Source organism: Camelus dromedarius, chromosome 26 (genome assembly GCF_036321535.1).
Source record: "Camelus dromedarius isolate mCamDro1 chromosome 26, mCamDro1.pat, whole genome shotgun sequence".
NCBI classification, from domain to species: Eukaryota; Metazoa; Chordata; class Mammalia; order Artiodactyla; family Camelidae; genus Camelus; species Camelus dromedarius.
This window is the reverse complement of record NC_087461.1, coordinates 22,202,414-22,218,561: the sequence shown is the minus strand read 5'-3', so window position 1 is coordinate 22,218,561 and position 16,148 is coordinate 22,202,414. Positions and strand designations below refer to the sequence as shown.

Genomic DNA, 16,148 nt, shown 5'->3' with positions numbered 1-16,148 from the left:
CTGGGGCTGGGTCTTACTGACAAGCTCCGAGAGGGGTACACAGGGGCCCTCTGTACCAGTGGGCTCCATCAGCAGTTCCAAACAACTGCAGATGGAAATATATTTTAAAAAAAACTTCCCAGGAAGCTTCAAAAAGCAAAACTTGAATCTGCTCTGCACAGGTAGTCACATTTAGGAGCTATTGTAAGTCACCCAGAGATGATTTAAAGTATGTGTGAGGAACTGCAGACATTCTATGCAAACACTGTACCATATGATAGAGACTAGAATATCGTGGACTGGGTTTCTTTGGGGGTCCAGGAACCAACCCCCTCAGGTATCAAGAGACGCTGCAGAAAGCGGGTCCGGGGGAGGATCAGCATGGAGAAGTGGGTTATCAGTTCCAGTCCCCACAGGTCCCACAATTCCAAGAATGCCCGTGCCTCCGCCCTGAGGGCTGCTGCCGGCCCCTCGCCCTGCGGACAGACAAGGGACTTGCTGGAGAAGCCCCAGGGACTGGAAAGACAGAAGCGCTGGAGGAAGATGCAGTGGGCCAGAGTGACCTGCTGCTCTGCACTGCAGCGGCAGGAACCAGAGGAGGCCAGGACCAAGTGAGGGGGCAGAGTTTCTGTTTCTAGCCTGGTGCTTGGGCCACTGGAGCTGAAAGAGCAGGAACACTGCTGGCCCCGGGAGTGAGGGTGACGGCCTGCGTGAACTCCCGAGACCCCCAACGATGGGAAAACCTGGGGAGGGACCTGAAGCTGGTGGTTCACTAGAGACACACACATGTGCTACAACAAATACAAGCTTTGTTCTAAGACTGAGCACTGAAGACGTGCGCAGCTCAGCCCGCCCGCTGCACATGTGTACCAACGATCCACTGTGTGAACGGTCATCTCCTAGAAGGCACTGCTTCGTGTTCTCTGTGCCTGGTATGGTACCTTAGGATTTAATAAAGGCCCTAAGGATAACTGGAGACAGTCTAAGGTGTCCATAAGACCAGTGAGCTTAACGAGGGCGAGTAGAGGGCTGTGCCCACCGCCAGCACACAAGAGCTCACGGCGGGCTGCGCAGCCAGGCACCTAGACTCACCCCCCATCAACCCCTAGGAGGTCAGTGACACTGGCAAGTTACTTAACCTGTGCCTCAGTTTCCTCATCTTTAAAATGGACACAGTAGTACCTACCGCATAGGGGTTATGTGAAGTTTAAATGAGCTGTAAATATGAAACGTTTAAGGGCATCTGGCACCTCGTGAGTGCTGAGGTGACACCGTGGTCGTCGGCAGGACACTTACAGCCGGAGCTCAGCGCCACCCTGACTGCATAGAGAAATTAACTACATTTGAATGGTTTGTTTCTCAATCATAATTACAACCAGAAGACTCTGGACTGGCTCCAGATGAAACATAAGACATGGAAAAAAGGAGGAGGTGTGAGGGTCAGAACCACACAACTGTAAACCATGGTGTTGGTTTTTATAACCATTCCACTATTTTGCTACAGTATCAAAACCTTACTATACTGTATAATAAGGTTTAATCAGGTGGTAATTATTACATTAATTAGATACTAATCATTATGTTAAGCGTAATTATTCTAGGTTCCACATTTCAGTAGGATTATCCTACTTTCTAACACTTTATATGTAAAATAATAAAAGCAGCAGAACCTGTGTTTTCCTTGCTACATTATATAAAACATTTCTGAATGTTAGTAACACAAACCACCTTAAAAAAGGGTCAGGGTGGAAGATAACATACCTCACACAGAAACACGGAAGAGTGACTTGAGGTGGCTTCTGTCATCAGGGAGCAAGCCTCGGAGAGGCTGACAGAAAGGAGGAAACTGCCCTGAAAAGACATCTTCTAGTAGGAAGTTGCCTCCAAGGCTGTGTCCCAGTCGGATTCACGCAGGGACTGAGGCCACTAAGGACACTTAAAACAAGGGCACCTGCTCACTGAGAGGCTGGATAAGGTAACACAGGAATTGAGTTTCGCTGATCTAAGGTAATTTGTAACAAAAGGTTAGCCCCTTTCATTTCAACACTTTCAAATGAATACAATAATGACAGTAATAATAAAAACAGTAACAGCAATCTAGCTCCTCTAAGTAACTCTATGACACTCGGAATGACATTATCTTGTTTTACAGATGAGAAAACCAAACCACAGAAAGGGTAAATGACGTCTCCAAAATCGCACAGGTGTAAATGAAACCAGACCATCTGAAACCAGAAGCTGTGACCTGACTTTGTGCGCCATTACATTAAGCTACAACTTTTTGAAGGCCTGCTCAGTCACTGTTTTACAAAAAAAAAAAAAGAACATCCTTCTACTGTTAGAGCTGACTCAGAGCACAGAAGTGGAAAGGACTTAAAGTGCTCTGTGAGTTTATTTCTTAGTCCTTCACACTGAATCGAGGCCAAACAAGTTATTTTAATTGTTTAATTTCATGAGTACATCCACAGCTACAGTCCGTTCCTACAAAAGCATTTCAGACATTATTTCTTACTATATGTAATCTTATCTAGAGAGTCATAATTCATTCCTTGAACAATTAATAATCTTAAACATCTCCCCCAATCTCATTTTAGTGTTTAAAACCCCAAATATGGGCAATTGTTCCCCTTGTCAAAAATTACACATAATTATTTCAATCTCCACTGTAAACCCATCTTTATTCATCAAGGTTAAACGCAGTTTTATGAGCTATTCAAACTGCTAAAATACATACTTATTATTTATTACTGTTTTTAACAGTGTGTGACATTTCTGTTTACATTTCCAGACAGTATCTTTAGAAACTGTATATGTACTAATATTTGCAGAAATTAAACAATTACACTTTAGAGAAAAATTACTTTTAAAATAATGTGGAAAAGGGAAAAAAAATGTGGTGAGTTACATTTATTTCAAGTTTTAAAATTAGGTGATCAAAAGTCAACTATGCCCACAAGGGAACAGCACCAAAAGAAGTCATCCAAAACAGATTTCTTTCTATAAAAGCTTTGCACAAGAGCATATTTTTATTCAACACAACTAATTAAGTCAACAAATATTTGTTGCATCTCTACCACGTGCCAGACAGACACATGACAAAGCTGGGACGTGAACCCAGGCATGATTCAAAAGCCCAAGCTTTCAGCATGAGCAGGTTTCTAAAAAGAAACGTTAAGGGTTCTCAACAAATACTGTCTTCCAGAGAGAGTCTGCTTCCATTTTTATGTCCTAACATTTTAAACCTGTTCACCTAAACGGTGGGAAAGACTCAGGTAACTACATTGAGGTTTATCATAAATCTCTCCTAGAAATATAATAAAGTTGGATTCATCCCAAGTCTGTACCACCATCATTACTTTCTGTATCTGCATCTGCTTTTAAAAGGGAAAAACTAAATAATCCAGTAACAGATTAGTATGTACAAATCAATGTGGTCCAGGAAAAGAACTCAGAGCCACACGGCAAGCCTAGAGTTCAGGGGCAGCTCACCCTGCTTCTCCCCGCAGAGCAACCAGATGGGACAGCGTGAATGGAGGGACTCTGAAGCCCTGACACGTGAAGGCCACCGAATTCGAGGGTGAGCACTGGGGGTGAATGCAGCAACAAGAAGAGGACAATTCAACCCTCCCCCACCCCCATCTGGCAGGAAAGAGTGTGGTGGTGACCATGGAGGTGTTTACAGCCCAAATAATAAACCAGAATTAATGATTAACAAAAACAGAGCAGAAAGGATGAAGGGGGACACAAAAGAGGGAACAGGAAAGAGAAGAGGCAGAGTGCTCCAAGGCAAAGATGCACCTAGTCTCATCTGAAGCCCCTTTCCACCCACAGAAATAATTCCCACAGCAGCCTGAACTACCCAACTTCCTAAAACTCCCTACTGACCCCTTCTTACCCAAGGACTATCAGCCTGAGGCTAGTTAGTCCAACAACAAAGGGTGGGCTGCTCCAAAGTCACAGGCTACCAAACAATCTGAAATCAGAGAATGGCTCACAACAGGGCTAGTTATGTGAGTAAAATTACAGAGTAACAGACAAAAGCTCATTGAATGACTACTCTCCCCACCTTCTCCAAGAAAATGAGAACATGGAAGATCAACTGTCATCACCCACACCGAGCGTGAGGGGAAAGACAGGCTGCAGGCTGGCAAATAAAAAGCTTCAAAGATCAAGAAGCTGGAAGTGGCGGAAAGCGAGAGCTCAGAACCCAACAACTAGGGAAAATGTCCACAGCACAAAAAGTGAAGGATCTTTTCTGAAAGAAGAATGAAGCCATTATGCTCTTCAAGGAATTTGGAACGTATCAAATAGATCTTACAGCGATCAAAAGCAGTAAGACCACAAAACTAGAGGGAAAACTAGAGCTAAGGAAGAAAATTTAAGTTGAAATCCTCTCTATGACACACAACCATGCAGAACAGAATCAACGTGACAGAAGAGCAAGCTTGACAAAAACCACACGGAATTCAAAACACTTCAAGGCAGTAAGAAACATGAAACAGCCAACGGTGAGCCAATGAACAGGTAACTGGTGTACCACCACCACCTCCTCCCAAAACCTTTCTGTGAGGATGGAAAAAAAATGAATTAAGCATGAACCTCAAAAAAAAAAAAAAAAAAAAAAAAAGGTGAGTGGGCACAAAATAAACTTAAAAGGCTGCAAAAGGAGAGGCTTAAAATATAAGCAAAAAACAAACACTTTAAACAAAGCTATTAAGTCATAATACTGAGAGCTGCTGCAAAACAAGCCTGAAAAGTTGCCTGAACTTAGTTCTTCCCAGATCCTCCTCCTCCCACTCAAAAGATAAGACATTACCAAGCACCTGGTATTTTTCAAGCCAGCCTGGTGAGCTGTTCCTCTTTTATACTAGTCTATGTCTACAGACTTGGCCCTTCCCTGTCAGGGCAAGAGAAGAGTAAGTTAGCAACGATTTTGGTTGAGAATTTCACTTTGGAGCAAGTTTATGAAGATTATTTTGAAAAGAGCTCCAGGAAAAGTTAACCATCCCTAATTAACCATTTCAATAAGCACTTGAAAGAATTTGTTTTTGTTCCACACATTTTCAGATATGGAGAACTGTTATGTTCCCAAATTGTCTAATTTTACCCACTTGTTAGGTAGATCACTCCAAAATTCTCACTTGATGATCAAAATTTAATAAATTTTGACTGTATTTTTCTCTGCCCAGTGTTGAGTATATTTTAAATATATATATGTATAAAGTAAATGTTATAAAACCTCACTAAATACAGGGAGAAATCAGTCAATTTCTCATTTTACTCAGCACTAAGCTGGGAATACTATCTACCTTAGAACAGTTGCAAGGATAAAATATGACCATGAACATACAAGTTCTTAACAAGTATTTTTACAGTGACTTATAGGTGGCAGCCTACTTGATTACTGAATTTTTTCTTGCTCTTCAACTCATTCACTGACTTCTAAACACAAGAGCCTGAGTGACCACACGACAGCTCTCAATCTTTTTAAACCCACACTTCCTCAGTAGTCACAAAACCATTCCCCCATTGTGTTTTCCTAATATAAACTCAATACTACATGCACTTTTTCAAACTACAATCTCCACCTCCAATAATCAAATATGACCCACCAGCACCTCCTTTTGAGAAGCAATGAAATCATAATACAAATCATGCATAAACTATCAAATACTGGAGAGCTAATAAACCGCTATTCCTAATTTCATAGAGTAAGACAGCTTAAATTATTTACATATTCGTTCCATAAACATTTATACACTGAAACAGGACTTCAACTTCAAATGGCATATTCCCAATAAATTTTTCACATAAATACTGTCCTCATCACTCCTCTGAAACAATATTCCCTAGAACAAAATTAAATACTAATTTTTCCTTTACCTACCTGACATTTTTTTGGCCTTCACTGGCTCTTCACCTCTTCAACCACAAGAAGAATTAACTACTCCTTTCTCTGTGGTCCCCAAACATAATCCTAAGAGTGTCCAGCACAGTAAACGTCAGACCTTCAGTGATGCTCAGTAATCCAGTGTTGTTTTACCTCAAATTTGTTATAATTGTGTTCATGCTGTGAACCACACCAGACTGGAGCTGGAGGGTCAGGGTCCAGGCCTTCACTTTGTACATCCTTCGTCTTATTTATATGTATAACATAAATGCGTATGTATTTTATATACGTACAATCGTGTATCAGAGTAGACAAACAGTATTCATTTGCGAAGCTAGACTGGATCCAGCCTTCTAACCATAACCATGCTGTCCTTTGGTCATGTCACACCTGCCATCCAGCCCTTTGCTCACGCCGTTCCAAGCTCCTCCACAAGCCTTCCCAACCCATTCAAGCCAATGCAGATCTTTTTCTCAAAATCTACTGGAGAATGCTATCTGGGATGGTATGCTGTGTAGAACATTCTGCGGTATTTGTTGTGGTTCCCTGGACTGAACCCAACTTGTCCCAACTAGACAGCAAGGCCCCAGGCAGCTTCCGGGCCCACAACAGCCCCAGCACCGCACCGCCCTGTGACCCGCACTCAGAGCACGGATTGATTCAAACACAAGGGACGACGGAGCTGCATCCCGACCCGAGCCATCCGTGGCACATGTGGCTGCTGGGCACCGGCAGGCTCTCTGGAAGCAGTGACCTGGCACAGCACCGCCCCCCGGGGTGCCGATGGTGACAGAGAGCAAGAAGTGCCGTCTTCTGCGGTGCCAGGTCACACAGCAGCTCGCCAGGGACAGGAAGAAACCAGGAGACCCCCCATGGTGCAGACACACAAACCAAGTCACAGAGAAACCTGGGCACAGCCTGCATGAACCCAGGGCTCTCCAGTCAAGAACCCTTTACTGCTTCACACGACTTCTCTAAGAAGCATTGCTCTGCACCCCAAGCACACTCATCACAGGTAAAACTCAAAGATACCCAGGTCACTCACCAAGGTGTCACGTGAAGGAATCGGAATTGCAAACACACACGGGGGGGGGGGGGGGGGCTCTCCTGGATTCCTTCTCCTGGCCTCTCCCGCCCTTTTCACTCCACACACTCACTGCAGTCCTTTCAACTGCAGCCTCCGGCACCAGCCAGCTCATACAGGCTAAGAGCCCACCCCCCAGAGCCCAACCAGGCTGTCCAGGCTGAGCTTAGCTCCTCTCCCACCCTGAGCCCACCAGCACCACCCACTGTGGCCACCTCCTAGCCAGAACCTGGGCCCCTTCGCTCCTTTCTCCTCTTACCTCCTTTCTCCTCTTACCTCAGACTCACCAGCCCTGCATCCCACATTCGTGGTTCTTGTAGCCCCACCCACGTCATCCCCTTACCAGGGTCTCCAATGCTTTCTAATCACTCACTTTTATTATAAAAAAAAAAAAAATACATGTACCCCAAAATATGTATTTATAAACTAAAATGCATGCACTTCTACAGCAATGTATTAAGACATTACAAATCATAATAAAAATTTAAACCCTAAAGTAATAAGATTAAAATATATATTTATAATATTAAGTTTAGTATTTCCTTCCTACTCTCCAGTGAGTTACCTTACCCATCCCAGGGCTCCAGGACCCTGCAACCTGGAGACTGTATGAGATGAGCCCTGTAATAAGTTTACATGTGCATGTGTGTTTATACATATATGGAACATGTATATTTGAAGCAGTTTTTCACATACACACATAATTCAAAATGAGATAATATATTTTACACATGCTTTAGCATACTACTAAATATAGTTAACCTTACCTTCTAAAGCAACAAACCCAAAACAAAGTTTAAGGGAGTTGACTTCTAAAAACCCACATTATATTATTTTACAAATAGAACTTAACTCTGTAAAAGCCTCATATTAGCCACCTTTAAAAGGATGAGAAATTTACAAAGCATAGCTGAGCCCCTTTTACACACAGCTCCTGAGAGAGCACATTTTCTCACCCATCGCCTGACACATCCTAAGGCTGCTAATGTTCTGGGGGTTCTATGGACCGCACCTCCTTTAACCTAGATATAAACTGTAATATATTTTCCGTTTTCTACAGCTGGAGGTACCGCTACCACTTCAGGGTCCCTTATCCCAGTCAGCGCATCCTCCCCACCCTGAGACTCCCAGCGCTGCAACAATACAGAAGCACAGAAATCCCACAACATACAATCAGTCAGAACAGACCTGCCAGCGCAAGAGATACCTGCACGTTTGCACAACACAATCCCCTAGGATTCTACTCACAACCTGACAGATCCTAACTCTCCACGCAAAGTGAGGAAATCGGTCCACAGGACCCCCTCAGACAAATCCAGCTTGTCACAAGTTAAGAAATGTCAAGTCTCAGAACTCAAAAGTTCTGAAACTTTTTTTTACCAGTTGGGTATTTTCTCTCATCACTCCAGCAGAGTGGCTAACAGCAAACCAGCATACTTACAAAACGTTTTAAAATACAGATTTTCTTCAGATATATTATTATAATACCCCTTATAAGACCCCCAATGATGTAGGCCACAATTTATTTGGCAAGAAACCAAACAATAAAGATACTAAGTGGCAAGCATTCCATGAAAACTAGAACCACTGATGGATTAATCTTCACCATTTTATAAAGTGACCAGATGTCCCCAGAGTTCCTCCCAGAGTTAGGAATTTACTGACACTAAAATAGGACTATAAATTCATTCAGTGATGCTGACTTGGGGCAGATTTTATTTGTACTGACCACAAAGTTGAGAAGGAAGCCTTAAATCCAGTGATTTTCAATACTGCTGATTCCGTGCTCTCCATACGCAGAATGTTGAGGGGATTAGAAAATAATCTTAATATAGAACTTAACATTCTTTTAAAGAACCAATGTTACAAAAACTTAAAATTTTAGGTCTGTGAAGTCAGCACAGATGACTTAAGAGTTCGTCTGCTTTCTATTTACAGAAGTAAAGTATTAACCACATCCCCCGTCTTTTTAACTAGCATTCTAATAACATCTTCCATTTTACACTGAATTTTAGTATAAGTAAAATGGCTTTCTCTTCAAATGCCGGTAACCACAATGCTGATTTGTTTCACGTGTTTTCTATTTATCAGTTAATCACCTTGGGTCACTCGCTTACTATCAATCAACGAACTAAGATTATGTTCAAGTGTGAACTTCACAGGGGACTCTTTTTTTTTAATTAATAGACCTAATTTTTTTAGAGCAGTTTCAGGTTCACAGCAGAACTGGGCAGAACATAGAGTTCACACCCCCCACCCACACATGTATACTCCCCTACCTTCCATATCTCTCAACAGCGTTACAGGGGGACTCTTCAGTGAGCCCTGTCCTCCATGGGCCTTGACACCCTCAAACCTAGAGGAGGTAACTTGCAACCGAGACTCCAGAACCCTTCCTAAAGCAGTCTACTATACAACCTATTAAAAACGCTGTAGTAGGATGTAGTTGAAAATGCCTAATCAAGATTCATTTAGCATCTGTTATTTTTGAACCATGAAAACAAAAAACAATCCAGTAATTCTACGCACCTAAACATTTATGTGGATCGCAGACCCAAAGAAGCCTTACTGATGACGTTATCCATCACATGCTGAGATTTTTTTGTAAAACCTTTAAATATATCAAGAAGGAAAGATCATCTACTCTAAGCCAAGTGTTTTCCATTTTCCATGTGATTTTCACGGACTGTACTTATGCGCGGGCTGCTAAACCCCATGGGTACTCCCCACACCAGCTACTCCTGTGCCTCAGTGTCCTCACCTCAGCGTCCCCGGGATAAAAACAGCACCCGCGTCGCTGGATCGGTTCCAGGATTAAATGAGAAAACACAGGTCAAGTGCGGAGAGCTAAGCTCAGACCTAACTGTTGTTACTGTAATAACTATCACACTTATTATTACTGGAAGTATTGTTCCCATTTTACAAAGAAAAGGAACCTTAAAAAGTGTAATTCACTGGTGATCATACCAACTAGCGCTAGGTTTTTGACTACAAGCACACACGTGATGAAATAAGTTATTTCGGCGTTAAACACTGGCAATCTTAAAAATACAACCCACGAAGCATTAAGGTACGGCATGAATGAGGCACCGCCGGCGCGGATACCCAGAATGAGGCGAGAGGGGCCCCATGAGAAACCGACCCCGCGCCACCCCGCAGAGGGCAGCCCGGGCCGAGGCCGCTTCCCGGACGCCGGCCCGCGGAGGCCCCCGAGGCCGCGCCCACGGCTGGCGTCCGTGCTGCGGGTCCCGGCCTCTGAATCCACGGCCCCTGCGACCCCAAGTCCCGGGCTGAGCCCTCAACCCCGCGCCCCCACCCCCAGCCTCTGAGCCCCCGGTCTCTGAGCGCCCCCGGTCTCTGCGCCCCCGCCTCCACGCCCCCAGCCTCTGAGCCCCCGGTCTCTGAGCGCCCCCGACCCCACGCCCCCAGCCTCTGAGCCCCCGGTCTCTGAGCGCCCCCGCCCCCCACGCCCCGGTCTCTGCGCCCCCGCCTCCACGCCCGCAGCCTCTAAGCCCCTGGTCTCTGAGCGCCCCCGCCCCCCACGCCCCGGTCTCTGCGCCCCTGCCTCCACGCCCCCAGCCTCTGAGCCCCCGGTCTCTGAGCGCCCCCGACCCCACGCCCCCAGCCTCTGAGCCCCCGGTCTCTGAGCGCCCCCGCCCCCACGTCCCCAGCCTCTGAGCGCCCTCGGCCTCCGTGCCCCCACGTCCCCAGGCTTAGCCCCCAGCCCCGCGCCCCCGCCCCCACGCCCCCGGCCTCTGAGACCCCGGCCTCTGCGCCCCCGGTCTCCGCGCCCAGGCCTGCCCGGAGGGTCCGGGAGCGAAGCCGGGAGCGGGCGCGGCCCGACTTCCTCCCCAACCGGACGGCTGGAATCCGCCCCGCGGCCGCGGCCCGGGCCCCGACGCCCCCACCCCACCCCCGAGGCCCCGGCCGGGCCGCGCGCCCAGCCCGCCGCCCGCCCCGCCGGGCCTACCTTCTCCCGCGGCGTCTGGCCCGCGCCCGGCTCGGCCTGTGCTCCACGGCTCCCGCTCGGCCTGTCCCCAGGGCTGGCGTGGCCTCCCGGGCTCGGGCGCGGCGGCGGCAGCGGCTCCTCCTTCTCACGGGCGGGGGAGGAGACTCGGCGGCGCGGGGCCGCCTCCCGGCAGGAAACGACCCCCACGGCCCCGCCTCCTCGGCGCGGAGATCCCGCTCCTCAGGCCGCCGCCGCGCCCTCTCCCTCCGGAAGCGCATTCCTCCCGGGCTGCGTCAGCTGCGCCGGCGGCGGGGGAGGGGCTGGGGGAGGGGCGACGCCGGGCCGGGGGGATGGGGAGGGCCGCGCCCCGACAAAGAGCGCGCGGGCCCAGGCGACCCCTTCCGCCGCAGCCGAGGGAGGCTGGGACAAGGCTCGGCGTCCCCGCGCGCCGCGGTGTCCCCCCGCCAGGGAATTCGAGGCCCCCTGCTCCTGCTCCGCCTGTCGTGGTGCTGCTTCCCCACAGTCGCACGTCTCCCCGGCCCCCCGTCCGTCCGCTTACCCCAGAGTGGCCGGTTTCACACCCTGCCTCCGGGGAGCCCCCTGCCTCCGGCGGCTACAGACACTTAGTCACCACCCTGTAAGGCTTCGTGGGGCCAAAAACGCTTTCCTTTTGAAAGGAGGGTAGCTAATAAGCCCGATACTGTTTTTCTGGAGTCATGGTCTGCTTGACTCCTGTCTTGAAGAAAAGGGAAGACTTGGGGAGGAGATGGGCGCCAGCAAAGATGGAGACGAGAAAAGTTTCAGAGAAAACTGGTGAGTTAGAGAGCTGCTTTTGCTAGATCATCAGGAGGTCCATTTATGAGGAGCCGGGATGAGAAGGAAAGGTTTCATCCTTAATACAGTTTCTGCTTATCCTCCCTTTGTTTTAGTAGGTGGACTTGGGGGCTGGAGAAGGGACATTTAAGAGAAGGGAAACATTTCATTATGAGCCTGGCTGGGCACATTTTGATATGACGGTAGAAACCAGTGCCAAGCGACATCAAACCGCAACCCTGTAACTCAGTGCGGGCTTGCCATCACCGTTAGCACAAAATGAGTTGCCACGTGGTGAGCTGTAGCACCCTGTGGGACTAGAACGCGCGAGTCACGAGATTTGTCAAACTGAGAAGCAGTGTTTCACTCGGGGGCGGCTGGAAGCTGCGATGCCCACTGGGTGCCAATCTTAAATAAGAGAAGAGGAAATAGAACCCTCCCACCTATGGACGGTTTGCACGTTGCTGGCCAGCAAAGTCAAACCTATTGGTTAGTCTCTGAAGACGTCTAAAGAAACGAGGATGGTTTTTCCCACTTAATGGATGACCAAGGCCAAGAGACTAAATGGTCTTTCTATATTAATAACCCAATGATGCAGCGGCCAGGAGACCCAGACATTCTTACATTTAGAGGGATTGGTTATACCACTTTTCACAATGACTCAGCACTGGCCTGGTCTCAGCAAAGATTAGAGTTCTAAAGGTAAAGTATAATTTATCTATGCTTGATTTGCATGACATTTCCCAGAACTTTCCTGTGTGATTTGAGGATTCCATCTTTGCTACTGGAACATTACGACATCCGCATTTGCACAGCACTAAGCTAAATTAGTTCAACGGCTCTTTAATCATCTTTCTAATCCCAGTGTCAAACACTGTTCCAGGTCACATAACAGAGGCTCAGCTGATATTCGAGAGACAAATAAAGGGTCCCTTTGCTCGCTCTGGGGCCACACCAGACCATTTGGCCAAACTGAAGTGTGAGTAGCAATTTATGTACAGAAGTCACAAGCTTTGAGTAAACAAGAAATTAAAGAACAGGTCCTCTAAGAGGAGCAGTAATTGGTCAGGATGGTGACTTGCCCTGTCATTTTATATCAATATTAACCAGTGGACAGTTAGCTAACTGTAAAATGTATGATCACCCCAAACAAAGGTTGGTCAGTCTCACCATGTTAAACAGGAATTCCTAGTAGGTTGGAATAGTGAAGGTCACATTGCTAAATCATGTCCTGATAGGTATCTATCTTGAATTAAAGGCAAATCGTACTTTACCTCCACTCTTGCCCAGTTATAAATTATCTTCTGCCATCTCTTAAATTATAATGTCAAATAATTAAAATTTTGCCTTTTCTTTAGTTTTGGCATACTACAACATGCTCTTCAAAATGTATCTTCCTTCACCTACGGTTTTTCAAAGTAAAGTCTCAGAGTTGCTCACCAGCAGAGACTTTACGGGATGGCCAGGTTCATTTTGCTGCAGAAAAATGTGTTACAGATGGGGGCTACAGCTCAGTTGTGACAGCAATCTGGATCCGGGCGAGAGACCAAGCAGCACTCAGAGGATTGGAGAACTCAGGTTTATTACACTACCAGGCCCAGAAAAGTTAACACTTCAAACTCTGGACCCCTTCTATAGGTTTACACAGGCTTTTATAGGCTGCCAGCTTATACTTTGCAACATCATATGCAAATAAGGTATAACAAAAGTTGACTAATTAGGAACAAGCTTTATAGAAATGGACCAATCAGGAGTGAAGGAAATAACCAGTCAGAAGTGAGCTCAGGGAACAAATAGAATTTTAGGGGTAAGTTCCACTTTCCTAGAATAAGCCATTTCTGAGGTAAAAAGTGAGATACAGCCTCTGGGCCAGGGAACCGGATGGTGTTGGCAGGAGAGTAGTGGCCCTGCTTGGGGGCCCTGCCATTTTTTTTTAATGGGACTTCCCAACTCAATTTCAATCCATGTTTAATTCTCATTTCTACTTACAATTAAGGAATAGGCTTATACAAATAAAAGGAACCGCTAACATTTAGTCAAGCACAGAAGAGGGTAAAGGCTTCTCTAGAAACCAGAGTATCTCTTTCAGACAATGGGATCGCAGTTGGATCTCTGATTTAGATCTAGTATGTCACATTTAATTATGTGATTATGGAAGACAGGATTGGGAGTGGGAGGGAGTCAATGTTGCTTCGGAGTGGAGAGATGTCTCTCTTGTAGTTTGAGCACTCTCAGGACTCAGCCTGTCAAATACTGCCCTATCCAGTAAGCCACAATTCATCCCCTGACAACTTGAAGCGTTTTCAGTCTTTTGAGAATGGATACAACCCTAAACAGTGTAATATTCTACACGCAAATAGTTTAGCACACATTTACTTATAAATAATTTCTCAAGTGCAATAATCGTGTCTCTTGGGCCAGACCATATGGGGTTAGAGCAAAGGATAAATACCTCCATTGTGCGAACAGAAGTAGACCCAAGACTGAAATGTTTTGGTCTTGACAATGGCTGGTGTGTTTCATACCAGATCAGTTTTAAATAAGCAGGGCGACTTTGTATCCCAGTATGCCCATGATAGCCCCAGCCTGTCTGTTGTCCAAGCACAATTATTAATAGCCCCTGTTTTCATTCTCAAAAGTACATCCTGATATAGATGATAGATTATACGGTCACCCTGTGAATAAAAGTGTCCAGACCACGAGGAACAGGAAAAGTAATTATCGCAATCCAAACGGGGTGTGTAGGGACACGTTGCCAGTCAGGTCCCAGGTTTATAGGTGAAGACCAACCCAACACTGATGATATGGAAAAAATTGTGTGGGGATGAGCAAAATGCAATAGGCAGTTCCTGTGTGAGAAAGATGCCCTAGAAAAGATTTCCTAGGACATTTAATGACAGAAGATCCTTGCAAGTAGTGTGGCTGATCAACAGACTGGGTCTTAAATACCATTGTGTCTGTGATGGCTTCTGGAGCTGACTGACGGCCAGTGGCTGGGGAAGGCCTCAGCTAATTTTCTAAGAACTGTTTCTACATGGTGATCTGGATATATTTTCCTCATGTGCCACCTCCAGCTACTCAGAATGTAACACCTCCTTTAAACATTTAAAAAAAAAATGAACAGATAAGATTAGAAGGAAAAGGGGTCTCTGATGGTGCCCTGAAACGCTAACGTGGACAAGCTTCTGAATCATAAATAACCCCACTCCTTTTACAAAGACACTTAACTCCACCTATTAAAATGTGAATCTGTGTGCCCTGGGTTTAAAAACAAACAAACAAAATAGCCCTGGGAATTACTGACATTTTGAAAAACAAGAAAGTGTGAGACAGTCCTTCCAGTTCCTCCTTTTTCTGTCTCCAAATATGCAAATAATCTAATAATGCAAAGAAACTGTAAGTTCGTGTATTTTGCAACGGTCTATTTTTCGCTTGGGGGCTTTGATTTAGTGAGTGTTTCTCAGTGCCCCGTTACAGTCGCCAGAGGGACCATGAGAAATTCAGCTCCCCAGGAGGGAGGGGCAAGCAACTGTGTCTGTGTGGCAGGTGGCTGTGTCTTGGACCAGCCAGTCCAGGGCTTTAGTTAGGGTTTTATTCCTTTGCTTATTTAAAAGTAAGGTGGAAAAGTGTCAGGACAGTCTGTCCTTATAGCTTATGGCTAGCCATTGGGTCTTTCCCTTTTCTAGGTAGCTCAGAGTTTCTGGGTTAGGGCTTTGAATACGGGTCGCAGGTGAGTAAGGCTGTCTCAACTGTGTGCTGCTTCCTGTTTTCCATAGATGGCGTCCCGGGTTTTTTCTTGCTCAGTCCACGGAGTTCTGCCTCCGCTGGGCATGAGCATTCCCTGCCAGCTTTCAGATGCTGAACATTTTTAAGAGCCCAGAGGGAACAGTGTTTTCAGGCAGCTCTTTTCAGACACTGAGTTTCTTCAGCTGAAGAAGGGAATGTGCCTTCCCAAAAAAGAATGAAGAACATGCCAAATATAAACAGTCCAATCGCGCCAGAGTTTTTTTAGGAACCAGGGTTGCTCAGTACAGGAAATGATGGTGCTACCAGTGAGTGATGGCTAGGGACCATAAGACAGTAATATTTCTGTCCTTATTTAATTGCTTTTGAATATCTTGAGAAAATTTAGCAATCTGAATTAGGAGCAGCTTGATTTTAGGCCAGATTCATTCAGAAGTCAGTCAACTAGGTTAATGGAAAAGTTTGTGTGCTTGGTGAGTAATATAGCCCTCCTCCCCCACATTAATCCCATAACATATTGTCCAAAATTGAGTTCTTGCCGTGTACTCATGTATGGGAAACCCTGAGTCCCTGAACCCCCAAAACTATAGACAAAATTTCACTTATACATATAGATCTGCAATTTTGCAGGTAATTCTGGTTTTAGTGGGATCTTAATCCCCAAAAAGTAAGAATCACTATTTTAGTAA

General features: G+C 46.0%; 1 protein-coding gene across 1 annotated transcript in view; it reads right to left on the bottom strand.

Annotated features, from left to right (window-relative positions):
• The window catches only part of ITGB1 (integrin subunit beta 1), a 38,921-nt gene extending 27,840 nt beyond the window's left edge, over positions 1 to 11,081 (bottom strand). The window contains exon 1 of the mRNA XM_031444518.2: positions 10,924 to 11,081. The gene's annotated coding sequence lies outside the window, so the exon portion shown is untranslated. The remainder of the gene's footprint in view (positions 1 to 10,923) is intronic.
• Between the last annotated feature and the right edge of the window lie 5,067 nt (positions 11,082 to 16,148).